The sequence below is a fragment of the Meleagris gallopavo genome, chromosome 2 (assembly GCF_000146605.3).
Source record: "Meleagris gallopavo isolate NT-WF06-2002-E0010 breed Aviagen turkey brand Nicholas breeding stock chromosome 2, Turkey_5.1, whole genome shotgun sequence".
NCBI classification, from domain to species: Eukaryota; Metazoa; Chordata; class Aves; order Galliformes; family Phasianidae; genus Meleagris; species Meleagris gallopavo.
In genome coordinates this window covers 67,015,539-67,035,163 of record NC_015012.2, presented here as the reverse complement: position 1 = coordinate 67,035,163, position 19,625 = coordinate 67,015,539, and the positions used below count along the sequence as shown (strand labels likewise).

The 19,625-nt window shown below is 41.3% G+C and overlaps 1 protein-coding gene and 1 long non-coding RNA gene across 2 annotated transcripts in view; both read left to right on the top strand.

Annotated features, from left to right (window-relative positions):
- Positions 1-19,625, top strand: part of PRDM1 (PR/SET domain 1) — a 690,597-nt gene that overhangs the window by 345,196 nt on the left and 325,776 nt on the right.
- On the top strand, positions 12,982-15,732 carry LOC109366172. Its single transcript, XR_002112306.2, has 3 exons — positions 12,982-13,063; positions 14,980-15,093; positions 15,647-15,732. It is a non-coding gene; the product is annotated as an uncharacterized LOC109366172 (long non-coding RNA).

The following is a 19,625-nucleotide window of genomic DNA, read 5'->3' as shown; positions in this document are numbered from 1 at the left end:
TGAGCAAAGACTTCTCTTTTTTTTTTTAAGTGAGAGGAGCAGCATTCAGGTCACAGAAGTCTTTGTGGAAGGAACCCTCTTAACTTCAGAAGCAGCTTGAGATCTTTCCTTTTCATTCTTTTCCCCCACTGCTTTGGGAGAGCTGTTCAGTGGACAGAAACCTTTCCTTCTGGACGTGCATTTGTGCGCATCCCTGGTTCGCAGCTATTAGATACTCCAACCCAAGCTGCTGCAGCGACTTGGAGAACAGTCATGTATTTGAAAAGTATTTGATGGCTGCACTGGATGATCTTGTAGGTCTTTTCCAACCTTGGTGATTCTGTGATTCTGCGAACGCTTTTTACCAAGCAGAAAATAAATCTGCCTTGGAAATTGGAAAATTTAACCTGCTGTTTTTTTTCTTTTCCCTCTTAAAAATGGAAGGTGCGGGGGCCTGCATTTCCAAGAACGGAAGAAATCGCATGTGCTTAATGGCTATTACTAGAAGAAAATGTGATCAAAAGACATTCCTTTCCATAAAAGTTTAAATAAGAAATACTCCCAGTCACTAGTAGCGTGACTATTTGTAGCAGCACAGGTCTTTAAGAAACACTTGATATTTGAACTCCATTTATTTTCCTGCAAAGATACCTTATCTCAGCGCATGGACATCTAAAAGCCATTTGCAGCTCCTGAGCAGAGAAAGGGATAGTCATAGTTGTAAACTGGTATAAAACTTTAACACGCTCGCTTCCACAGGTTGACAAAAGCAATGCCATTGTTTTATTAAAATAAGTCTCAGTAATGCAGGCATTTTTCCTTTAGTGTTCTCCTGCCAGTGCTCTGTTGTACTTTCTTTATGTCGGTGCTGAAAATAACGATGCGAGCAACTAAGTGTAATTGTAGGAAATTATTGCTAGCGATTTGCATATGAAACACACACCTTTTACTGCCTCCAGTTTGCATTGTTCGGCTGGGTTATAAATAGTACAGCTCGAGTGCTGCAAACAGAAAACAATTTTCAGCGGGCGCATGCGATGAATGAAGAAGTGCTCCGGCACAATGTGCAACTTGGAGAGCTTTCATCAGGATGGGCCAAGGGGGGAAAAGGCTTTCTCTCCTGATCGTGCTCCGCTTTGGAGAAGCTGCTCACACAGCAAGCATCTCATCCCGCTCATCCGCAGAGTAAGGCTTTTTGCAATCAGTGTTTATGTTTTTGTGGAGAAAAAAAAAAAAGAAATAACGTAATCTAATCTGCAGGCGGTTGTTTCAGATTCCACTAATTACTTCTAGATAACATTTCCTTTTTGTAATTTGACATTTAATAACTGCTAAAATATGAGCGCTACCGTTGATTCAAGTAATTTGGTGTAAATGTCAAAGGCAGAAAAGGGGCTGGTTGTAAGATGCTGGCTTTGGTGCAAGCAAAATGCTCACTTCTGTGTACAATTAGAAAACTGCAATAAAACTGATCATTATTCTACTAGCAAAGAGTATTTTCAGTCCTTGATATCTGGGGGAAAGAGCAAAGGGAGGAAGACAGAGCGAAATAGGGAAAATGAAAATATTTTTGAGCAAGACTTTTATAACATGGCTGCAGAACTGCAACTGCCCTTTGTAATCCTATATAGGAGAATATAGCCCTCAAATTAAATTGTACGAATAAATTCCATAGAAACCAGATAAATCTGGGAAATGCTGTTTTAATTATCATGGGCACACCTGTCATTGTTTGCCATGTCCTCATGTGATGTGACCCCCCTGGGCAGACCAGTGATCCCGTCATGTGAGGGGGTTCGCACCCTGCTCCAGGCTGCTGCCTTCCCATTCAGTAAGGAGTCACCTCGCCGTCTCTGTTGTGGAGAAAAAAGGTTCTTTTTCCACGGAGATGCACCTTGGCAAAAAAACCATTCTGCAGACAGGGAGGAATGAAAGCCAACTTGCAGTGCTGCAGAGCGTGAGTCTCCTACACGCGGGGGAGCCAGAGCACTCCTCAGCTGGCACAGCACAGGGACCCGGTGATGCACGGGCACGGCCATGCACGAATGGCAGCACCTGGACGTGGGGACAGAGCGGGCAGCACCAAGCACAGGGCATCCAGCATCTATTTGCTCATCGCCCCCTCCTCCTCTTCATAACCTACAGCAAGTGTTGCGCTTTATGGCTCGGGTAATTTAATGGCATTTGTCAACTTGCTATCAAAAGATGAGCTTAATGATGATTTTTAGAAAAACAGGTCAGATTTACCCCAGAAGAGAAACGTGTGAATGCTGGTTATGTAAATGATTAGTGCATTTTAGGGAATGGTTTCTGAAAGGGGGGAAAAAAAAGAGAATTTATTGCAAAGATTGTGAAAACAGATCACTTTCAGAATTGGGCATTTTCTTTTCTTTGAATTGCTTTGGGAGATTGAGAAGCAGCAATGGAGAGATTTCAGCAATAGGTTGTACCTCAGAGCACCACAAGCTGGTACACCTGAACAACATACCTGGGGCAAGAAGCATTCCCCAGCCACTCCACAGAATGCTCTCTAAATACTTCCATGAGAGTAAAAAAAACCTTTTCAATCCTTTAGCAACTTTAATCAATTCGGCTGCATGCTAAGTCATGTGTGCACTCTATTGCCAGTAGGGCAAAGCACATCCTGGATTACAGTAGGAGCTGCACAGCCAGCTGATCAGGGTATCGAATCCATGCTGCCCACTTGTCTTTTCATCCACCTGAGTGGAGGCAGGGCCCCTCTAGTCTTGGTCAGAGTATTAATTACCTGAGTTCTTGTAAATTTAAACCAGAAATCCCTTCATTAGGGCCAGGACTACCATAGAATCATTTAGAATCATAGAGTGGTTTGGCGATCCTTAAGGTCATCTAGTTCCAACCCTACTATAGGCAGGGCCACCTTCCTCTAGACCAGGTTGCTCACAGCCCCATCCACAGAATCACAGAATCACAGAATGGCCTGGGTTGGGAGGGACCTCCAGGACCATGAATCTCCAACCCCCCTGCCACATGCAGGGCCACCAACCTCTCCATTTAATACTAGACCAGGCTGCCCAAGACCCCATCCAATCTGGCCTTGAACACCTCCAGGGATGGGGCATCCACAACCCCTCTGGGCAGCCTGTTCCAGTACCTCACTACTCTCTCTGTAAAGAACTTCCCCCTGACATCCAACCTAAACCTCCCCTCCCAGCCTGGCCTTGAACGCTTCCAGGGACGAGATGTTCACAACCTCACTGGGCATCAGCTCTCCTTCTCTCCCTGAGGAATCAGCAACTGGAATGGTAATTTTACTGGATGGACTTTTTTTGGCTACCATTTTTCCTCACTGTTCGTGTATCTGATCTTGTAGGTTCGAGGTTGGTTCATCACCCCGCTTCCTCATGTCCTCCCCTGGTCATGCAGAGGCGCCCATGGAACCCTTTCCTTTGAGCAGAGGAAAGCTGACTCTCAGCAACTGAGATGCTGGCCTGTATTGTTGAGGACAATCTCTGACTTACTGGAGCTGTTGGGACAGTCTCTCCACAGCCAAGATGCAGGCACGTAGCATCAGGAAGAAGAGAGGTTCCTTTTGATTTCAAGAGCTGAACAACTGACCTGTCCATCACTGGTGCCATCAAATCATCCAGATCATTGTAGCCAGGATGCTAGTATATAATATCAGCTTGCTCAGCATAAACTTCTGCCACATGGTCCACATGCACTGGACTTAATCTGGATCTTTGGGTGCTTGGTTGACGTCCAGGTTGTGGCAGACCACCTCCACCATGGCTAATTCCATCAGTTACTGGATATCTTCCTCAGCAGTGGTCCACTAACCTCGGAAGTGTACAGGATCCTCCTTAAAGAGATACCTTTCCCATATGCTCAACTGGAGAAGCTGCCTCCAGAGGCTAAATGAGCTGACTTCTGCTTCTATTGTTTCTTTACTTGGCTGTAGCAATGACTGAGGGAGCTGAGGTTGGGTTTCTGGCTTAGCTATCGGTCTCTTGGAGACCCTGTCTCACCCTGAAGGCACTGCATAGTGGTCAGTAGGTGCAGACCAGGCCCCTGCACAACCTGAGGAGTTGTGTCCCTCTGGCATAGCCAGAGCACAGTTTTCTCAAATGCTCTGCCCCATCTTTTGGGGCTTGGGGGTGAAATCTTATATTGCTGGATGGGGAAACTGCTCTTGGTGTCTGTTTTTATTCACTCACACACCTTGACATGCATGACCACAGTGCTACGAGGTATATCTTTCTAAGACATTCCTAAATAGTTGGTTAGCCTTAGGAAAAGCCAGAATCACATTTCTGAGAAGCATTCTGAGCAGCCCAGGACACTCAAGGTACTGAAGAGCTGTTGGAGTAAGGGAAGAAGCACCTGCCCTGCAGAAGCAGAAGGTGCCATTGTTTGTCTCCTTTACAAACTGGCTCTCAGAGAAGTGGGAAAAGTTGCAGTTATTAGTTGTCTCCACGAGATGGTTCCCAAAGCACTGGGAGAGCAGCAACGCAGGGCCCAAATACCAGATTAGGCTCGAGGCCAGTGCTTTTATCATAGCTCTCCCAGGCAAAGCACAAGCAGGTGCTGCAGAGCACAATAAACCGCAAAAGGCAAGAACAGCCTTTAACAAGCTCTCAAATTTGATGTACAGCAAGAGAAGGAGCTTGGCATGGAGTAGGTAAGAAACCAAATAAACCAGCGGTGGGAACAAGTAAATAAACATTGTGACCAGCAACAGGCTTAACAGAAGCTCTCACTCTAACATGCTCCATCCAAATCTGTTGCTACCTCTGTTCTGCCCCAAGTTGGGCACCAAAAAGGACTGTTGTGGGCTCACCGTGGAGGGTAGTATGGCAAACTGCAGCTGCTTATTCACACACATCGCCTCCCACTTCCCAAGCAAGTTGGGGCAGAGAATCAGAAAAGCAAAAGAAAGAAAAGTTGTGAGTTGAGATAAAGACAATTTAATAGGAGGGGGAAAAAGCCCACAAAAAAAACAAGTGATGCAGAAGCAATGACCCCAGCCAACTGATGCCTAACCAGACCCACAGCAGCAGCTCCCCTGGAAGACAGCCCAGCTTTTATTGCTGAATGCAACGTTCCATGGCACAGATTATCCCTTTGGTGAGCTGCAGTCAGCTGTCCACCTGTCCTCAGCCTGCTCACTGTGGGGGCAGAGTGAGATGCACAGAAACCTGGGTGCTGTGAAAGCTCTCTTTGGCCAAAGCATTGGTCCACTACCGATACTGCTGTGGTCACAAATCTAGAACACAGCACCATACAGGCTGCAATGAAGAAAATCAGCTCCATCCCAGCTAGTTCCATCCAGTGCATCACAGTATGTTTTTATTCTCCTCTCCACCATACCCAGAGAGGCCGTTCCTGAAGTGGCCTGTTTTGGGCTTGCAGCCCAACGAGCATAATATGAAAATGGCTTTGGTCCCTGGACAGCTACCCTGCTGCTCAGGACATTGCAAGGATGGCCACCAGGAGGGGTTGATAAAGTTGAGGCTGCTTAGACCACTGAGAGTAGACTAACAGGCAACCAAACACTACCAGCCTACAAGTACAGAGTAGGGAATTAAAGACAGGGGAGCCAAACTCTTCTTAGTTGTGACAGAAGTAATGAGCTATCACCACCAACTGTGGTGAGGAAGGACATCAAAAACTCCTTCACAAGGAAGGTGGAGCAGCACTGGGACATGCTACATGGGGAACCTGCAAGAAGTTTCCGAGGCTTGGTACTGGCAACAATCCCACTATGAACAGGAGATCTGAGTACATGACCTTTAGCTCTCCCCTTCCAGCCAAACATTTCTAAGCTCCTATGTACCTTGTTTTCCAAACAATTAGAAGTTGAATTTTACAGCCTTCTTATACAACATTATCACAATTGTGAAGCTGGAAAAACCAGGCTGGAAGTTTCATTAGACACATACGAGACAGCCATTCTAATCACTGCAGCTGTGCTCTTTGCAGATGAATTCAGTTTGGTTTTATGAGCAATTGGGACCTTGTCCTGTATTTTGCATACCCGTGGAATGGTCCAGCAATACAAATCCTGGGATGAAGTTCAGAGGAGCAGCTGATAGGTGCTTCTGGTTGAGTCACTTGTGTTTTGGATCAGTGCACTGGTGGCAATTAAGAAAAGCAGACATAAACATTAGGTGCGATTTTCTGTGCCAAAGCCCTTCTGAAATGCATGGGCATGGAAAGGAAATGGCATTTGTCTTCAGCTTTGCTAAAAACCAAAATCACCTCACTCCTCAAGCTCTTTAATTAATGTACATTCTGATAATTCTCTTGGTCATTAGAAAATTAAAACAAAAAACAAACAAACAAAAAAAACAGATGATCCTGAAGACAGTTTTTTTTTTTTTCCCCCCAATCTTACAGATGATAATTTCACTATATATATACATGTACTACTAAGACAGCTGAAGACAACACAGCTTCTGTCACCTGGATGGCTGAAGCAAATGTTATGAACTCCTTCCACAGCCAGAACTCAGACCTCCCCTCCCCACCATCCTTATAGAAGTAGGTGGGGAAAGAAATCCAGGAGAATAAAACCAGAATGGTCTAAAGGTTCCACCGCTGCTCAGCAATTGTATATGGTATAAGGAACCTAATTAACCCACAGTTTAACAGAGGGGCGTAATTCTTTGCTTGTGTTTTACCTGGATAAACCAAGGCAACAAAAATTTCTCAATAATTATAGACAAATATATTGAATATAAAATTACTCAATAACAGTGGTACGGACAACTCATTTTGACTTCTTTTTAAATTACTGTTAAGGAACAGTTTAAGAGCAAAAAGAACTTTCTGCTGGTAAAAATACAAAACCATTCTCAATATTTTTGTCGATTTGCCTTTATTATTTAAAAAGTACAAATAAAAAAGATGTACTTGCATGAAAAAATAAACCAGGTGTACATAGTTGTTTTGCATGTTTGATTTTTTTCTTCATATAACCGAGGTAAGATGGCTCAGAATATCTCCAGCAGACCCCAGTTTTTTGTAGCCTTTAATCATTTTGAAGCACTTAGCGTAGATGTAAGATAAAGACAAGGTATGGCTTCTTCTATATGTAACATGTAAAAATCAGGTCCAGAAACGCTGTCTGAAATACAACTGGGGTTGAATTTAAATATTTAGTTTCAAGCCTGGTGCCTCCATTAGCTAACCAGTGTACATTTGCACCTGTGAAGTTCCCTGAAGTTCTAAGGCAGATGCCCATGACTGCCATCACCTGTGCGCTCTTCCGCAGCCTCCAGCCTTCCTGCAGCAGCAGCACCAACATGAGCAGAAGTGCCCTGAGCTTGGGAAGACAGAAAATGCCAGAGCAGGCATGGAAAACAAAGTGCAAGCAAGAAGTGTCTCATGCTGAAGACGTTCTCCAAAATAAAACAAGTCCTGAGTTTTGGACACTGCTCCTGTACAAAGATTGTCTCAAGAGTCCTTATTATACATGCAATATTTCAGTATAATATAGACATATATTACATGGAATATTATGTACATTATGCAGGATACATTTTCAGTATATTTTTAGAGGATACAGTTTGTATTTGTATTTTGCACTCAGTGGAATGCAACACGCTGGTCTATGATAAATAAGCTGTGTGACAGAGCGGGGAGGAGTGCAGGGGGAGAAGGAGGGAGGAGAGAATTTAACAGAAATAATTCCACTTAGTGTTTGAGTGAACGATGTAATGAAATCTGTTTGCTGTGCTAGCTGTCTCCAGATCGGGCTGTAATTACACCACAGAAGGAAGAAAGGTAGCTGAGTCTCAATCTAGATCATTTATGTAAACTCAGCCTTCTTGTCAACGACGTTCTCAGATTGCATGCATGCAAACCACAAAAATCATCTCCTATGAACAAAACAGAGACAGTCTCACATTGCAAGCTCCTGATACACCTCAAGCTTTCTGTAGTTGGACTTTAAAATTCAGAACACTGAGATTCAGAACTTCTCCAATGTTTTCTCCATTTTGTTCAAAGCCGCGAAAGACTGTGCTCACAGAAGAATTTCACACAGAATTTCTGTGTTCTTTTCTGGCCAAGGCTGACATCTAGCCTTACAAATTAACATATATTTGGCTGAAACGAATACAAGCATCGCAAATCCAGGAAATTATTCTGTGTAAGGTTGTGCAGAAACAAACTGCTCGATCTTAGAGAAGGGTATTCCCTCAATTCCTTCAATTCTTTGACCCAGAGAAGCATATTCTGTATGCACAGTACAAAAACCAGGCAGCCACTTCCCTCAGCAGAGCCAAATTAATATTTGATTAAATATCTTAAAGCTCCTACTTACCATGCTTGACACATTTTCTCGGCAAGTTTCTCAGATAGGGAAAGCATTAGACACAGGGCAACTTTACATTTCAATACATGAAAAGAGCGCGAGGAGCCACTGGCCGTGCAGACAGATAAAGGACTTTCCCCTGTTAATTCCCTGCCCTCCAGTCGAAGATGGGGTGCCCGCTGGCTCTGGCAGCCGGGGGCGTTTGTGTGACACCCGCTCCCTCCGCACGCCCTCCCTGGGCAGGAAAACCACCGGCCTCCGCCCTGGCGCCGTCCCCGCCGATGCCCAATCAATATGCACTTATTTCCTGTCCATTTGCTGAGGTCACGGAAACGGGCCTCATTAATTATTTCTGCCGGTGCAGCCTCAAGTGTGCTTCTGGCACGACAAGTGAATGCGTGACCTTTTTTTATTTCTCCCCCTCCCCCCCTGTCTTTCTTTTCCTTTTTCTCCCCCTTCCCCGAATTTTGCCTATCATGGAGGGAGGTCAGGTGGGTCCCTGCCGATGGGCACCAGGCAGCTCCCACGAAGGCCTCAGGAGAACCGGGTCACAGCGTGGACGATGTTGGCCAGGGCGGCTCTGGCCTCCGAGGGAGGGAAACTCTCCAGGGCTGCCAGTGCGCGGTTTCCATGGCAACGGCACAGGTCGATGGCAGAAGTCACACCTTTGCCAGCCTTGATCGCTTCTTGCAGCTGTTGGGAAACACAGGCATGGAGAGACTGCTCCGGCAGGGCCGACGCACGGTTAGCTGTGATGGCGGTGCTTCCACCACCTTTTCCCGAGGTAAAGGCAATCACCATAGCAATTAGAAACAGCTCTCTGAATGGTCTCAGGTGTACAGCTGCTCTATTCTGGCCCCAGACTACAGTCAAACTGCAGGTGATTTAACACTCATCGCCCGCTGAGAGCTGCCAGCTCTCCAGGGGGCACAGAGCAATACAAGACTTCAAAACACCTGAGCATTTCTTACCCACGCCACTGTCTGAGAGCCGCTGTGCAGCACTGGCACGCTGCACACTCACTTGCTCTCCCATTTGCTGCATTGAGAAGCTGGATTTTATAAATGCCCATTAAGGATGGCATGCATGGAGCTTTTGCCTTCTGTAGTACAGATTTCTATTAATACACTGCATGATTACATTTCTGACAGTGGACAAAAGCAAATTCTGTGAGTAAAGCAAGGTTTGTTCAACTTCATCATACTCAACTAAGTCTAGATAAAATAGCTTAGGTTGGAGGGGACCTTACAGATCATCCAACTCCAGGCCCCTGCTGCGGGCAGAGCTGCCACTCCCCAGTTCAGCCGCCCAGGCTCCATTCAACCTGGCCTTGAACAGCTCCAGGGATGGGGCACCTACAGCTTCTATGGGCAGCCTGTGCCAGCACCTCACTGCCCCCTGCATAAAGAATTTCCTCCCAGTAACTGTTTTAGTTTGTAGCTATTCCCCCTTGTCCTATCACTATCAGACTGTGTAAAAAGTCAGTCCTCCTCCTGCTTGTAAGTTCCCTTCAAGTATTGGAAGGCCACAGTGAAGTCTTCCTGGAGCCTTCATTTTTTCAAATTTAAAAATCCCAGTTCCCTCAACCTTTCTTGAAGGGAAAGGTGCTCCAGCTCTCTGTGTATCTTTGTGGCTCTTCTCCAAACCTGCATCCTTCTTGTCCTGGTGCCCCAGGGCTGGATGCAGAACTCCAGATGGGGCCTCAGGAGGTCAGAGCTGAGGGGGATAATCACTTCCTTCACCCTGCTGGCAACCCCTCTTCTGATGCAGCCCAGGATATTGTTGGCCTTTCAGACCATCCTCTCAATAAGGATAGGCAAACTGAGAATGGTTCAGTGAAACACTCAATGAGGAAGTAAAATTCCCAGTGACATTCACAGCAAGCTGCTGGAAAGATCTGGTACCTAAAAAACTTGGGTAAATGATAGGTTAAATTTCCCACAAAATAATACAGACAATTATCCCTAAACCATGACAGCATTTCATCATCCTTAATATGTCCCACATGGCTTTCATTGTTCAGTTTCATCACGGTATCAGCTTTTGTTTGTTTGTTTGTTTTTTTAAAAGGCTTTTCTTGAACACAGGTGTCTACATTAACTAATTACGCAGGGTTCTATAAATTATGTTTTCCTCCAACACATAGCACAATGCCCCAATTCATTTATAAACACATCACTATAACTGTAGCAACCTAGAATTAAATCATGTAAAAAATATCTAAGCCATGTCCAAACTATAAAAGTCATTCATTTTATAGATACTTGCATTTAGTTAAAATGAACGGTATTTCTTAATACAAACTGAAGTGGATTCATTATCCGTATTTAAAGATGAAATTAGTTGAAAGCATATTACAGCACTTGAGTGTTCAGGTCCCAGTTCATAAAAATTTTATTTTCCTTTCCAGTTAGAATCTTCCTGTGCTGTGCTTTGGAGAACTAACCTGGAGGCAAAACTGCACTGTATCGTTAATTCAACACATCTTTTAACGAACAGGACTCAGCCGTACAGCACAGCTCTGCAGCAAAGGTGGGAACAGGTGAGAGTGAGGAGGTACGTGAACAGCATGGAAAGGTATTTCCGCTCTGCTTCCTTGAGTCATAACTTTGAGAGATGGCAGAGCCCGCACACTTGAAGCTAACTCTGCTGATTTGTTAAAGCTCACTAGAAATGTTTGAAGTACCTGCAAGTGCTCATGTAACTATATACTGAGATGTAAACTGGAAAGAAATCAACTTCTAAAAAATCCTTAAAATCTGGAATGAGGGAGAATTCAAAAACTAACACGACACAACCTATTTATGTGCTTGTCTTGTGCAAACCTGTAGACACATACAGTGCCTTGAAGACAAAACAACTGGAAAAAAAAATCAGACCAATCTACCATTGAGTGTTTGCAGGCAAAGTATAAGGAACCTCTAAGTGAAAAAAATCTTTGCCTATATGACAGGCTCCTTCCTCAGTTTTTTAGTCATGAACAATTTCACAGTCCTTAACAACTTTGTTTTGTGCTCCACTTGCAGAACCAGCCAGCCAGTTCAAGTAAGTATACATACATTGAGGCAAGCCAGCCTGGATTAATCACAGTGAATGTTACCTCTGTCTCAGACACGGCTGTTAAAAAGGAAGGGGAAAAAAAGCACGAGTACAAATTGGGCTTCTTGTAGCAAGAAAGTTATTAAAGAAATTCAAGATGTAACTCCATAGGCTTCAGTAGCCCTGCTTTACACAAAACAACTGATTTATGTATTTAGCTGCACTGTTTGTTTTACTGGAGCTACGCTTCCACGCTTGCTCTCAATTTTTGAACTTCAGTGATTTCATGTAATGAACTTCACAAATTAAGTACATTAAAAAATCCACGTATTCAGTTTAGATGTATTATTTCTATTATTTCATTTAGATAGGAACAGATAATTTTTAGGCAAATTAATAGAAAAGAAAAACAAACTCTTTCAATTTATTACTTTATAAACTTCAATTAAACTCCCTTGTTAATTTATTCTAAACAAAGGGATCACATCTTCTGGTCTCTACTTACATGGGTTCATTTTGCGCTAACATATTTCCACTGGAAGGAAAAGTTTCATCTATCATTAAAATACACAGAGCAGCATTCAGTAATTAAAACAGAATACAAGTCAAGATACAGATTACTTAGACTTTTTTTTTTTTTGCCAGTTCAACTGCAAGATATGCTGGAATACTGCATTTTAAATTTTTGGCTTTTGTTCCAATCACTGGCAATAAAAGCCTTACTTCTTTCTAAAGGTGCCAAGCATGTGAAAGTTCACAGAAGGGCTCTTGTTTCAATTCAGCTTTAAGAACAGTTTTAAAATAGTGCAGCCCAATTAAGATTTATAAGGGAAGTAATAACCCCTCCCAACAAACCAACACTGTTTTTCCTCAGCACCCTCAATCTATCCAGATGTTTACTAGGCTTAGAGGTTTTGCACTGTACACATGAAGCTCAGAAACACAAAGTTTTTTTGTCTGAAAGGTTGCTCTATGAGTCTAAAAAAAGCAACACAACAACAAAATCTTCAATTAGATTCAAATCAACAACGAACAGGTTGATAGGTCCCATTTCTCTCATATTTGAACTATATTTTTTCCTTCACAGTTACCTACGCACCTATTTTTTCTTGAAACAGTGTACCCTTGCAGCAAAGATCATCAACCACACTTCAGGCTGCGTTAGCAAGGGAAAGCTACAAATTGCTTGGTTTGGCTTAAGAGTAGAAGGCTGGAATTGCTGCCCTGACCATCTCAAGGATAAGTGCAAAAGGTTTATGTGGAAAGGAGGAGAAGATTGGGCTCAGGTAGCAGCATGGGAAATGCCGATAAGACTCAAGGAAATTCTTTTCCACTGGGAGGAAAGTCAATCCAACAGGTTTCTCAGGCAGGTTGTAAAAACTCAAGTTCTTGCAGGTATCCAGAACTCAGTTAGACAAGGCTCTGAGCTAATCAATTCACACTAGCTCTGCTTTGAGCAAACGAGGGACCAGATGTTCCCCAGATTTCCCTTCCAACTTCTATTACCACATCATTTTGTGACTAAAGCAGAGTTCTGAGCACTGTTTTCTAGTCTCCTTGTCTTAGAAGGCAAAAAGAAAATTTAACACAGAAATTACATATTTGCCTTCCAGAGCAACTGTTCTGGGCTCCTACTGGAAAAGACTGCTTGTCTGAGGGCAGCAAAAGGACAAAAGGGCAAGCTAGGAACTGCTGGATTTTGGAGACTGAAGAATCAATGAAGACAAAAAAACAGCAGGTGTTCAGGTATAAAGGAACAACTTCAATTCTTCTGTGCTGAAATATCTTTACCTTATTTCCCAGCCTAAGGAAAAACAAGATTCCTTTTAGACAGTTCTACCTACAGGGAGCAACACATTCTGCAGAGGGAAAGATTGTGAATATTTACTAAATATATTGATAGAACTAAATTTTATGTGCAAAGGGAGAAGAACACAGGAATTCCTTTTTCTTTTTCGTAATGATCAAACTTAGGATAAAGTGACAAGATAACAAGCAACTATAGAAAAAAAATTATTTTTTGTTTGAATGGTCCTGAACACCTTAATTTCTTATATACTGAAATCTTCAAACCACGTATGAACTGATCTTGAACTATTCTAAATTTCTGAAACATACATTATTTACCAAAATAAGAACCCCCAAATACAAAATGTAAATTGGTTTGTGGCTGAGTGACTGACTAATGCATTATTTACAGTGGTCTGAGCTAGCTTTTCTAAATCTGTTCTCTCTTTGCTTGGTAAGAACTATATTACACTGCTGAAACATCACCTTGAAGCCTATTTTACAGCTAGTAGATCAATTTTTTGATTTTTTTCCTATATTTTTGAAGTACCTTGAGGTGTCTCAGCACTCACTCGCAGTCCTTGTGGCCAAACACAGATTCATGCTCTTTCTTCTCAATCTAGGCTAGACAATCATTTAAGTGCATCACTTCGTACTACCACTGAATACATTTTTCAGTCTTTGTTGGTTATATGCAAAATAATATGCCATTTGAAAAATGAATGATAAATACACTTATACAATATTTGCCTAGCTTTTTTTTTTTTCCTTTTTCCTTTTTAATATAAAAGGTAAAAAAAATGCACCTTTAAAGAGCATAACAGCCATTAGTTGAACAGGATTTATTTTCCTTACGCATCTGACAAACAGCTGACATTTCTACTTCAAACTCAGAAAATCCCTTTCTAGGAAGAGACCAAATCCGGAATGAGTCACCCTTAACAGTACAGAAAAGATGTCCTGTTTATAGGGAACACTTCTGCCCCAGCTGTTACGCAGTTACAGAAGGACACTTTGCCAAATTATTGCAAAGCCATCTTGAGCACCTGACAGAACGTATAAACCTTTTACCTTTTTAGAAAAGATACTAACTCTTCTTCCTCATGCCTTTCCAGGTCTTTCACAATGAACTTGACAAGACCTATTAGCTTTTAAATCTACACAATGATAGGTGTATGATGAACCCAAAAGTGTGACATGCACAAATCACAGTAACGCGGGTAGCCATTGCTAATTTGTCATCTTAGCGCACACAAGTAATTAATATGATATTTATGCTTTAAAAAAAAAAAAGTGATATTGTTTGGTTTAATGAAACAAAAGTTATGTTGGATTCTCATCCTAAAAAAGCCATAGAAGACACCCACCAATTAAAAACAATGATACAGCTGACTTTTGGTATTGCATGTACGCTTGAGTACTTCAGATAACTGTTACCTTTCTTTAGTTTAGCCAAAATCTAATTTCAAAAGAAACAAACACACGGACTTTCTTGGAAAACAAAACCTCCTAAATTTACCCCAAATAACAACATAACAGCATCCCCCATCTAACAAGTGATCATAGAATCACAGAATCATCGAATCATCAGGGTTAGAAAAGACCTGCAAGATCATCTAGTCCAACCGTCCACCTACCACCAATGCTGCCCACTAAACCATGTCCCTGTGTACCACATCTACACATTCACTGAACACCTCCAAGGACGGTGGCTCCACTACCTCCCTGGGCAGCCTGTTCCAGTGTCTCATTACTCTTTCTGAGAATAAGTTGCTCCTAATATCCAACCTGAACCTCCCCTGGTGCAACTCAAAGCCATGCCCACTCATCATATCAAATAATTTGGATGTTAACAAAAGATATATTTATTTCAGGGACAAAATTGAACGCCAACGAGCAATAAGGGCCAACTTCTCCATAAGGGATAGGAGCCATGTCAGATGATCTCCCAGCAGGGCATGAGACCAGTCCCTACAGGGTCCCATGAGGTGAGAATCATCCATTTTGAGATTTGGTTAATTCCAAAAGTGCAATAAGCTGCTTCTCCTGAGAGGTTTTGTCTGTTTATGTAATATTGCTAACATATCAAGATTAAGTATACTCACTAACAACTGTTGTTCTAATATACAGAACAAAAGAAACTAATGGCAATGGCTGCAAACGAGAGATTTCAACAGAAAACTACCAGAGGTCATTACCATCTACAAATACCAATTCTGTTTTTAGCTCTCTGCTGCATTTCAGGAGCAGGACAGTAGCCAGTCTACTGCCTGTAGTCCCATGACACCTCTCATGATGATACTCTGGCATTTAATTAACCAGAGCTGAGGGAGCACTGTCATTTATGTTGTGAGATGGTAAAACTGCTCCACAGACAGCACCACAGTAGCACAAGTGTGCTGACCATGGCAGTCAGGAGTGAGCTGGTCAAGCAGAGTCATACGCCCTTGCTGGTGCAGCTGGATGGCATTGTGTTATTGTTACTGCCACCACGAAACCTCATTGTTTCCAGATCTGACCTTTCCCATTTTTCTTCTTTAGTTCTTTCCTTCCATATGTGAAGCCAAGACATTAGTGCCACGCAGCGTATGAATGGATCTACCACTTCCTGCCTCATATTACTGCCAATCCAGTATAAAATCAGCTCTGTTAAAATCTTGTGATGGTTCTATACACAAACCATCAAAGTATATCACAGCACTGCTGACGTACCATATTTCCTGTGCCAGTTTGGATGAAAGGACTCCACAAGAAAGCAAGTGAGCAGGCCTACATTAAAAAAATATTGTTTTGCCATATCTTCTTTCACTTGATCTAATTTATCTTTTACGAATGCTACATTAAGAAAAATAAATCCTTTCCATGGTATGCTATCTGGATGCAAAATATAGGATGTCGCTTTAGTCTCGTAATTCTTCGAGAGCCTTGGTCAGTGAACAAGAATTATTCACTCCTGCTACTTTTTGTACTTTTTTTTTTTACTCTCACTTAAGAAGACTGTATAATGCCTAGCACCATTAAGTCTTGATTTCAGTGGAAGATTTTTAACCAAAATTATAAATAAGTGATTCACTGAGGATCTCAATTTGTTTTTGTAGAAATACAGCTTATCTGTGGCAAATAATTTGTAAAATGGACAAAGAAGCCTGAGATTTTTGTTGAAATTCAGCGTACTAATGAGGATGACAGGAAATCACATTTAAATGACACACAAGCTTTGTTTCTGCCATATATCGGTACTTTTACTGTTGTTATCTGAGAAACACCACTGAAATAGAACTTCAACTACTTTTTCATCTCTGTAAGAGACTCTCAAACAACATAATGATGGATCAATAATTTGTCTGGATGTGGTATGATAGTACAGCAAAATTCAGAGTGAAACATTCAGATAATAATAGAAAATAAGAGTCTTTCTGATATCAAAGTCCTTCTGATAAGAAGATTGATATGCTGGGAGAAAAAAGTACTAATAATTTTGCAGAACAGTGACCTTATTGACATGATAGTCTCGGGGCTAATTAAATTAATGAAAAGTATTTCACTTCTGTTTTTATCTCAGAGCCCTAACTAAATTTACTAGCACCATCAAGACTTTTTTGTCAGTGGAAAAGCTCAGAAAGATCATTTTAATATAACATGCATCAAATGAACAGTTAAAAAGTTCATAAGCAGCCTTTTAGTAGTAGTCACGTTGAATGGATAGATCTCAATTTCTCATCATTTCCTTAATTCATTATTTTAATTGAAATCTGCAGTGAATAAGGTGAAATATTCTTAAGAAGACAAAACAGCAAAAAGTCTTTATGCACATATTGTTATGAATTTAAATAAATGAACAGCATTTTTATTTTGTGCAAACGGCATGCTGAAGTTCATAGCAAAAATGAAGTTGTGCATCTAGTTTTGGTGACCTTAGCTTTTTCAAAATGAAAGAGGTGTTTCAGAGACTCAAAGAGAAGCAAGGCTCCAGATTTGATTAGAAATGTTGAAGTAACTCTAGCAACTGAATAGAGATGAGAGGAGACACTGTTGCTGTGAAAAAAAGACAGCAAATGTGCAAAATACTGACTCTGGTGGTTCAGAAATAAAGACATCACAGCAAAGAACTAAAAAGAAATACAAATTTGTGTGGCACAATATGTACTCTAATTGGTTGTGTGCATGTACTGGTCAAACTACTACACTGAGGTGAGCTACAGGTTACTGAGCTTACTGAGCATGGATGTAACTAATGGCCACTTTTATTTTAAATGAAGAAACACAAAAGAGAGGGACGTGACACCAATTCTGAAACTGATGTTCGCAAAAAACAAAGTTGATTATTGTTTGAGTGTGCAAAAACAATGGAGAATTTTTCACTAATAAACTACTACTAGTTCTTCATTATTGAACTCATAATATTCATGAGTATGTAAGAGATGATCAGCCAGAGCACTGAAATCATGTTTCCCAGCTGAAGTCGACTGCATGAAATAAATAAAAAACCCAAGAAGGCTCTTCCTTCCCTTCCCTTCCCTTCCCTTCCCTGTCCAAGTTGCACAGTCACACTAAGTTTTCCAACTTCATACGAAGGATTCAAAATATGAAATCATGCAAGTAGAAATGTAGAATATAACAACAAATACATAATTCAGTAAAGCAATTTTAGAAGCCTTCAGAAGCCTTCTTCCCACCTTCCACTTTTTTGTTTAAACTATGGAAATGACACTGGGCATGTCATAACTGTAACTCTTATAAGAAGGAAATCCATTCTATAGTTAGAAAAGCAAGTAGCGTCGTCTGAACATTCAAGTGTTTCACATATTTGAGGAAAAGAATTTAGTACTCTCAGCAGTGATTTAGAAAGTGACAGTTGTATCAGTCTTTTTCTATTGTTAAAAACAAATCAAAACACCAAATCAAAATGAAGATGACTTTAAATAACAAGTTAAAGTTGAGATCCTTTTCATGCTTAAACAAGAAAAAAAATAGTAGTTCAAACTTTCTTAATATGGAATAATTACATTAGAAGTCTGACCTGTATGTATACATGTTAACTTACCATATTAGCAGCAAACTTTCATAGCTGTAATGTTCTTTAAACTCTACTCCAAGAGGTGATTCTCAATTGTGTGCGAGCAGTAACTTAACTATTATTTCCCAGTGATGCTGGAAGAAGCTAACTGGACCCTCATGATGACCTTAAGACTCAGAACAACTCAGCTTTGTGCTCAGTGAGTAACTTGGGGACAAACCTCATCTTCTACCTCCACCACAGTTAAGCTGTTCTCCAGTACTGAAGCAGGGGAGCCTTCTATGCCATCTCCCGCACTTCTCTAAGAGCATCACAATGCTCCAGCTACTTTCAGCTGATAAGCCAGTTAATTCACATCTGCTTTTACTATAGAGCAGCTGCATAGCAAATGCTGTGGTGACTTAGCTCAAAACTGTAACAGGAACTGAAAGAAAGACAAATTGTTATAAAACACCTGTATGTAGGTGTGTGTATTTTTCTAAAGGAAGCAGAGTATTAAGGTGAGATTAAGAAAAGAATAACAGCATATTCTATCAATAAGTAGAGATCACTGATGGCAGCTAACCTGCAAACAACTGCAGAAAAGGAGACAGCAAAAGCTGGCAAAAAGCTGATTTCAGAACTAAGTTTGGAGAATTAAATGGAATAAATAATGGCAAAAATGATTATTAAATGGCTGTGTTTGATACAGGACAGATAACTATTAGTGACTTTTCAAATCAAGTAATAGTACAAGCCATTCTCTCTCTTTCTCTCTCCACATATACATGCATAAAGTGGCTTAAGTAAGGAAGTTTCAACTGTCAAGAATAACTGTGAAAATATCACATATAATATTAAAAAAAAGCAGGTTTAAATGTAATTTACTGACCTTCTTGTAGTCCATCAAATTTCCTTTTCCTTGTGCCTTAAAGAGAAGGAGAGATTTTATATTACTACTATACCTACTATTACCTACTATAGACTAGAGCAGCAAGAGTATAAGATGCAATTAGAAGACCTACTACTTTAAACAGAATTGACTTTCTTTAGGAATCTGACGCAGAAAAAATACAACTGAAGGTATTACCAGCTTATCCAACATAGTTCTGTTTCATAGAATCAGGCTTTTTAGACTTAGTAATACCAGAAGAGGCGTGTTCGGCATGCCCTCTCCTAAACATAAGACGTTACAAGCAGCAGGAGTATTTTCTCATTCTCTGCTCCTCTCAAACAGTCAAGGCAACAGCAGTTACACTTTTCCAAGCAGCAGCCTTAGCTAATGTTTCCTAAGCTTTCTTTTTACAATAGCACATTTGCCCTTTTCTTCCTTTTATCCTCACAGTCGTTTGCTCTTTGACTTTTACTGACCCTGATTTCAGACACAGAGACTTTCTTCTTTTACATAAGATTTCTGCATCTGGTTTAGCTTCCTCACAGGTATAAAGACTGACTTGCAAAAGGTATGCCTTCTTGCCAAATTGGGGTAACTTTCCAGGTCTCACTGCTTGGCTGTGCCAAGGC